General features: G+C 33.1%; 1 long non-coding RNA gene across 1 annotated transcript in view; it reads left to right on the top strand.

Annotated features, from left to right (window-relative positions):
- Positions 1–1,207: 1,207 nt before the first annotated feature.
- Positions 1,208–8,845, top strand: part of LOC126890659 (uncharacterized) — a 15,290-nt gene continuing 7,652 nt past the window's right edge. Inside the window, exon 1 of the long non-coding RNA XR_007700399.1 lies at positions 1,208–1,330. This is a non-coding gene — a long non-coding RNA (uncharacterized LOC126890659). The remainder of the gene's footprint in view (positions 1,331–8,845) is intronic.

Here is an 8,845-nt window from a genome sequence, read left to right as displayed (position 1 = left end):
ACATATTCCAAAATTTTGTAAAAATGTAATACATTTTAGTTTTCAGCCCAAACTTAGGCCACACACAATGCAATAATGTTCACATTTTTGAACTGTCAATATTTTTAGTTTATCATCTATTGTTTAAAAACAATACAGTTGATAAGATACCCTCAGTTGCGGAGAAAGGATTAATAATAAAGATTTTTTTATTCAGTCAATGGTGTGAGCACTGTCAGTTAAATAGTAACGTGTGGCCTTACTTTTACACGCATACCTATTGTGGCAACTGTATCATATTTTTCAAAATTTTGGAATGCATTTAAATTGTAGAACAATTTTAACTTTTGATTTTAATACAGATTTTAATTCTCTACAAGTATTCTCTCATGACTTTTGATGTAGAATAATTAGGGAAGCAGGAATTCAACAATTCAAAATTTTACATTGAGTTTCCTATGGCCCTTTTTACGATTCACCACCCGCGGTATAAGATAAAATGTGTACTATTTGTCTTATTATTTCATAATAACACAAATAATACACATATACACACAATAACACACATTCAATGATCGAAAATAATTTAAACATATGGGAATGTAAACTCTTGTGACGTTAAAGTCAAAAATATAAGTCTCCCCACCACCGTCGGACAAGACAACCGTAATAAAGTCTAATAACCGTGTGCCGTAGGTACCCAAGTTTATTTACCTAGCCTAGACTGCCTTATATTACTCTTTTTATTTTATTCCATTTAAATGCTACTACTTTTCAATTCAAGAATCAAAATATCTCCGACTCAATTTTCTACGGCATTCCATTTGGTTTGTTCCAAATGGGTGTAGAGATAATCCTTCATATATTTATGTTTATCATAGTCGTGTCTTTAGCTCAAACTATCCATCTGAATCGGATTCTTATAGCTGTGGTGACAATACTATGTGATTTAGCTTTCGCAGCAATTTTTCTTTCCTAATATGATACATTCTTTTCTGAACTTATACATTACTTTTCTTGAGGGTTACAGCCAGGCCCACCGACAAGGGGGTCAGGGAGGGTCCGCCGACCGCCCCTGGATAATTACAGCTTAAGATAAAACAAGGTTATTGATAAATTTGGTCAAAATCGAAGGAGATTTCAGTTTTTATTTACCGATTAATCTTTTTTTCTATTATATTATATGATGATTAAAATATAATTTTTTTTTGTTCTTTCATTCATTTCTAGAATAGAAAAGCGACTTACAAGATTTTGACCCTCCCTAAATTTTTTTCTGGCGGCGGCCCTGGTTACAGCAGAATGAGCAGAAGTGTTCAGGAAGAAAGGATGCTCAATGCATGGAGAGGGTGTGTGTTATGGTAAGTATCATGGTATAAAGATAAAGGGACATTCAGGATTATAAGAATTATAGCGGGATAAAGTTATAGTCCAAGTAATGAAGCTTAAAATAGGAAAAAACCTCGCAATTTTTACAGAATGGATCGATTTGCTTGAACATTTGAGAATAAGTAGTGGATAGTCCGAGGATCAAAATCTATATGATGCCGAAAGGCGCTTTTACCATGGGGGTGGTTTCCACCCCATCTGGGGGCTGGAAATTTTTTATTATATTTTGACCACAAAAGTTGGTAAAAATATTCATTCTAAGCAAAAAACGTTTTATACATTTTTTTGATAAAATTAATAGTTTTTGATTTATTCGCTAGCGAAAGTGTTAGTTTAATACCGAAAAAATCAATGTTTTTTATAAGTTTTCTGCTAATAACTCCAAAAGTTTTCGTTTTATCAAAACAACTTTACTTAACAAAAATGTACCTTTTGAAAAAATAAACAAAACCGTTTTTTTTTTAATTTTCTTTAAGACCAATAGTAATCGAGCTACACTGTGGCTCTTCATCAAATGCTAAATAATGTAGTTTCAAAGTCAAAGGACGGGAAAACTATGCATTTTTCGAGGAGAACTTGTTCAAACTAATTTAAAGTACTTAAAAATATCTATCTCCATAAATAAAAAAAAAGTCTCTAGCTCAAAAATTAAGTGACTTTATAATGAAAAGAATGTGAGGACCTATTTTTTTTCAGCGAAAAAGTTATCGCAAGCAACCCCCTAGTCACCACCCTAATTAAAATTAGTCATTGACCTTATTTGGTCTTTTTTATTTATGTATTATTAATAGATTCCAGAAGTTTGACCAGCTTAGAATGATTAGTTTAGAAAAAAATGGAGTTAAAATGAATAACGAATTTTTGTAGTTTGGAAAAAATGGTCTTTTCTTCAGAATAGCAAGATTAGCATCAGAGATACGAAAAAATGTTTAAATATGAAATTGTAGCTTATTTAATTTACAAAAACCTGGTTTGCAAAAAATTTTTCTATGCAAAAATTGAGTGAGCTATTGACAATTAAAACTTCTAATAACATGCAAAAACCACCTTTACCAACCCTTTCAAAGTCACCTCTTTTTGCGACTGAGGATTTTAAAAAGATTTAATACTAATAGACTTATAGATCTTGTAAAAACCTACAAAATTATTTTATACCAAACTTTCTAAGATAAAAAAATAAAAAAGTTACGGTTAAAAATCAATATATTTTTTTGAAAAAAAAAAGGAGGAATCAATTGGAAGCATAATAATGTAAGTTAGTGGGTTTTTTAGTCATTGGCCTTATTCATTCTTATTTATCTATGCATTATTAATAGATTCTAGAAGTTTGGCTAGCTTAGAATGATCAGTTTTTAAAAAACTGAAGTTAGAAGCGAATAACGAATTTTTGTAGTTTGGTAAGAAAAGCCATTTTCTTCAGAATAGAAAGATTAGCATCAGAGATACGAAAAAATGTTTAAGTATAAAATTATAGGTTATTTAATTCCCAATAACTTGGTTTGAAATTATTTTTTCTATGGCAAAAATTGAGTGAATCTTAAATGAGTAAGTATATCGAAAAACATTGATTTTTTTATACAAAACTAACACTTTCGATAGCGAATAAATCGAAAACTTTTAATTTTATCAAAAAAATGTATAGAACATTTTTTGCTTAGATTGAATGCTTTTATTAACTTTTGCGGTCAAAATATAATAAAAAATATCCACTCCCAAGATGGAGTGGCAACCACCCCCATGGTAAAAGCGCCTTTCGGCATCATATAGATTTTGATCCTTGGACTATCGCCACTACTTATTCTCAAATTTTCAACCAAATTAATCAATTCTGTAAATATTGTGAGGTGAAAAGCTTCGGTTCCTGGCCTATTATTGTCGCACAAAATGAAAATTTGGGAGAGAACTATAGAGTGAAAGTTAAGGAGAGAGAGAGAGAGAGACATCGATAGGACAAGATCGGTTTAGGTTTATGCTAGGAAGGAGGACAATAGATAGCATGTTTGCTTTAAGGGCACCCAAAGTCCAAAAATTGAATTTTTTAAATTTTTTGGGTTACGATTAAAAATTATTCTCTGAAATCTTCTGTTTCCAACGGTATATAACACATCATAGTATAAAATTTCCATGGTTACAAAACTATTTGTTTTCTGAACGTCTGCACTCAACTTACCGTGTACCGGTAGCCAGAGGCGTGCGGTCCATGGAAGCGGGGGAAGCGGTGCTTCCCTATACTTCCATATAAGAAAATACATATATTATTAATTAGTATTTAATTATCAACAATGTTTCCCTAATCTAAGTAATCTATTATGTAACTAATAGGCATTGAAACATTATTAAAATTTGATCGCATACGAACGGTCTCAAATAAGCACACAATTCAACGATTCAGTCCGGTCCTGGTCCTGACGGAAGCGCATCTCAAAATCGCTGCTTGTCATGCATTTGTCCCGTTCAAAAATTGGTCAGGGTTTAATAACCTCACTCGCTAGTCATGTTCCTTTCACGCGAATTTTGATACGCCTGGAAGCGCTCGGCCGACCGCTTCCGATTCGAAAACGAGATGCGGAGTCTGTTACTGCTGCTATAAGGGGTAGGTATTTAGGTAGAAATGGCTCGATTTCAATTTTTTGCTTAATATTTTTACTAATATTTTATTTGACATTTTGAGATTTTTCCTTTTACTGATATTTTATAGTACCTACGACATTTTACAGACGAAGTCAAGTGACATTGCATTTTGTATAAGACAATTTGATGACATATGATGATTAAAAAAATGAGCTGTTTAAAAATATTTGGGATAAAGCTGAAAATATGGGCTTCGAATCTAAAAGAAAAATAATGATGATTGATATTGTCGGCGAAAGAGAGACCTATCGACGATTATAATCGAAATTTTTGATAATATTCTACAACAAATGAATTATCACTTTGAAAATTTTAAAGAAATAAAATATGTAGAATTATGTAATTTTAATTCATTAAAATCTCCCACAGAGGGATGTATCTACTTAATTCAGTACGATTAAATTATGATTTTTTTTTTGATAATCTAGCTTTGCATTCTCAGTTAAATGTCATTTATAAAACACCTGAAATTAGTAATAAAGAAATACTTGGGAATCGGTTGAATTTTTTGAATACTACTGGTTTAAATCAGTCTCTGTGTGAAGTGGGCAAGTTGTGTGAATTAAGTAGTAGGTACTAACTATCTCAGCTACAAGTGCATCAGTTGAACGAAGTTTTTCAGTATTAAAACGCATCAAAAGTTTTACAATAAATTTTACAAGTGAAGACAGACTTTCCAAGTTAGCCCTATTATCCATTGAAAAAGAGTGCATTTATTAAACAATTATCAGAAAATCCAAAATTTTACGACGATATGTTATCGACAAAAAATTTGCATTGGTTGATAAGAGAATAGGACTCAAGTATAAGTAAATAAGTGTCATATTGTTGAAAGTTGTGTGTTATGGAAGGTGATTCGAAATCGGAATATAAAAACAATTTTGAATAGAACTCTTCTTTTTAAGTTTAAAGAAACCAAGCCTGGAGCAGGGACTCGACCCTGAGCAAGCAGTACAGATCGATGATAAGTCACTAGATATACGATATACTAAGTCACTAACCTGCATTGATCGGGGTAGGATTTCGTTTGTGAGTCCTTGTATCCAGGACTCCCACATAATAAGCACTTTGCTGATAGAGAGCCCATATAGCGCATCAGAGGGGAAGTGGATAGTATGAAGCATTGGGGCGGGATGGAGTGACGCCCGCTTATAAGAGTAAATCCTCCTTGCCTCAATGAATTTGTATCACCCGAATCTCATTCTCAAGGCGTGTGCATGTCTCTCAGACTGGGTTAAACACTATACCTAATTTTTTGTAGTTCTTGTTTTTAGTCGATATAAGTTAACAGGTAATACATTAGGTATACACCTATTAAGTAGGTATATGTTTTGATCTCGACTCTCGTAAGAAAATATTTGTTAAACCCTTATTGAATCGCTTCCTCTTCCGAAAATGTCACCGCACGCCACTGCCGGTAGCTTTATTGCCTATTAGAGTGTTTTACGTCTTTGCGATTTCCCGAATACTAGGTTTTTAACTTTTGATGTCAGATATCTCTGGTTCCTTACATGATCGAAGGTCCAAATTTTTACAGTAGTTGTAGATAGATAATATCTAGTCCCGCGTAAAGTTTTATTGAAAAATGTATAAAAACAGGTAAAATAAAAAATAAAATCTTAACTTTTTTGGGTTTTTTTGTAAGAGTATTTTAAAAAATTTTAAAATAAATGTTTCTTTCACTCTAACTTTACAAAAGTCTACGCGGGACTAAACAATACATGTAGTTTCAAAATAAAATAAAAATTAGGTCACTAAGTGCTTTGGTTACAGAGCTATGTGACATAATGTTAACATTGTCGTTAAATGGGACTTTGGGTGCCCTTAAGACAGTTGATAGAGAAATACGGCGAAAAGAAAATAGAGCTACATTTGGTAGAGAGGTGTAACCAGGATGATCCTAATGGGGGGGGGGGGGGGTTACAACTACTTAATCGCTTCTGGTGGAGGGGGGTATGGAATAGTAATGGTGTTGGGCATATAGATCTCAAAGAACATCCAAATGGGGGGGGGTTATAATCCCCAACCCCCCTGATTACGCCTATGATTTGGTATTTATAGATCATGAGAAGGCATACGACACAGTTCCTAGACAAGAAGTATGGAGATGTATGAGAGAGAAATGGATTTCTGAGAAGTACATAAGCCTCGTGTAGGATGTATGAGGTAGCGTACACCAAAATAAGGACTTGTGTCGCATTTACCGAAAGTTTCACAGTGACGGTTGGTTTTCATCAAGGCTCTTCATTGAGTCTCTACCTGGTTTAATCTAGTTATGGATGTACTGAAAGAGAAGGTAAAGGAAGGGGCTGCTTGGTCCAGTGGGGACGCGTGACTTTTTCCAAAGTGTTACCAAAACCAGATGTAAAAAATCTTATTTAAAAAAATTATTTCGAACCTCCCAAATATAAGTTTTTATTTATTTGCAAAAATGTTAATAACAGAATTGTATAAATTTTCTCATTAATCCATTTAAAAAGCGTTTCTCAATGGAAATAAAAAAAAATGAGGACATTATTCAATCTTGCAATTGGGTATTTCTTTGGCAGGTTTTAATCCGCTTCATTGCTGAAAAACTGATGTCAATGAATGCACTTGTAACCAAAACTGTTAAAAATAGGTTTGCCAATTTAAGATCTTCCTGAAATGCATTATCAAGTTATCGGATATAATCTGGATTATTAAAAAGAACTGTCAATTCTGTTATTAACTTTACTCCGTCAAATTTTTGTCCATATAAGTTCACAAATTGATGAAAGGCATCTGGGAATTTTCTTTGTGTTATTTTTAAAATTGTCAAAATCATAATATATTGCCAAACACTCGAGCTGCTTTACATTAGAAAACCTATTTTTAAGTTGAATAATCATAGTGTCAACCATTTAAAAAAAAAATATCGTCAACGACACTCATCCTTGTTTAATTGCACGCTCACTGTAATAGGTAAGTAACCATTGTAACCATTCTAAAAAGTGGTAACAAGAGTTCTATTATCCACAGTCGACAGCATCATAGCGCACCCACGCCTTCTCCTTTCAAAAATTTCAGACACGAGCCATTTCCGCCCGTCCGACCGATTTCGTTACCACAAACAAAAGTGGTAACAAAATAATCTGCAACCGAGTCGCATAAATTCTCCAATATTTTCGTGCGTCTAGTTGGCTTTTTACTGAATTACTAATTAACACGCATATTTCTATTGTAAAAAAAATAAAATGGAATTATTTCACAGTAGTCATAAAATATTTTTATTTGCAAGATTCTTAACTGTTACCAATGGTAACAGTGGTTACATGGACGCTTCGCCAGTGGCTTGGTCAATGCTCTTTGCTGATGACTGATGATATCGTGTTAGTAGAGGAGAGCAAAGAAATGTTTGTTGGATGGTTGGAGAAGGGCTATTGAAGAGGGAGGACTTAAGGTTAGCAGGACGAAAACGGTGTATATTGTGGTTTGGAGGAATGGTTGGGGACATAGGATTTCTGGGAGAAAAACTAGAACGAGTAGGAGAATTTAAATAGGTATCTTGGCTCCTACATAACGGTAAATGGGACACCAGATCGAGAAATTGTCCACAGGCACAGGATACACAGACTGGTTGGATTAACCCTTTCAGACCCGGTGGCAACTATGAGTACTTTTTGCGGTTGTATCCACAATTTCATTACCTTCGACTCCGCAATGTCCTTTTGTCTGTACTGCATGGATTTTAATGAAATTTTGTGCCTAGCCTCTACTTATCTTCTAATTCAAAGTCTACCATATGCCGATGTGTGCTTTTATCTTGGGGGTGGTTCCCACCCCTTTTTAGGGGTGGAAAATTTTTTGGTTAAAATTACAGAGAACCAAATTCTAAGTAAAAACTGTTCTATATTTTTTTTTAGAAAACTCAATACTTTTTGACATATTCGTGGTTGAAAATTGGCCATTTTCATTGAAACATAATACCTTTTAATCAACTATTTTAAATGGGAAATGAGCCACAATTTTACCAAAAAAATGATTTTATTAACGTTTCGACGCCCAAATATTTTGACGACACCCGACTTGGACTAATATAATTATTTTGTATTTTGACAACGACACCCGACTTGGGCGTCGAAACGTTAATAAAATACTTTTTTTGGTAAAATTGTAGCTTATTTCCCATTTAAAATAGTTGATTATAAAAATGCCACAAGGAAATAGCTTCAGAACAACATAATACCTTTTCGAACGGTTTTTTGCGAATACCTCATAAACTATGCATCTAACTAAAAAAATTATATTAAACATTTTTGTACGTTAAAAAACAAAGAGACACTTGCCTTCATAAATCTTCTAGTTATAATACAAAATGAGATGTGGTAGGTGAAAATAGCTTGTTTTTTGGTACATTCTCAAATTGGTGTATTCAACTTGAAATAACAGAGAAACGGTCGATTTTAGGTGCATAATACTGCTAATACCTTTTGTAGTGCTTAAAAGCACCTTTTAAATGAGCTATATTAAAGGCACATTACATTAAAACTAAGCGAGATATGCTGCAAACAAAATTGATAACTAATGTATTTTAAGAAAAAATTGAGAAGTAATTTTAACCCCCATTCACCAAAATGTAAATACATCGTTTTCTTTCCACAATACCTTTTATTATAAAAATCCAAAAATCCACAAGGAAAAAGTTTTCCTGTAGTTGGCTGTATACCATGTAATACAAAAAACGATAAAATCCTTTATAAAAGGTATATATTTAAAATCCCTAAAAATGGCTACATCACAGAACTAGTTTTCGATTGGTTGACCAATCATCATCAATGCTTACGTGAAATTTACATGCTAACTACCAAGATATATTTTTGCAAAA

This window comes from Diabrotica virgifera, chromosome 8 (assembly GCF_917563875.1).
Source record: "Diabrotica virgifera virgifera chromosome 8, PGI_DIABVI_V3a".
Taxonomy (NCBI): domain Eukaryota; kingdom Metazoa; phylum Arthropoda; class Insecta; order Coleoptera; family Chrysomelidae; genus Diabrotica; species Diabrotica virgifera.
Note: the sequence above shows the minus strand (reverse complement) of the source record. Positions and strands in the feature narration are given on the sequence as shown.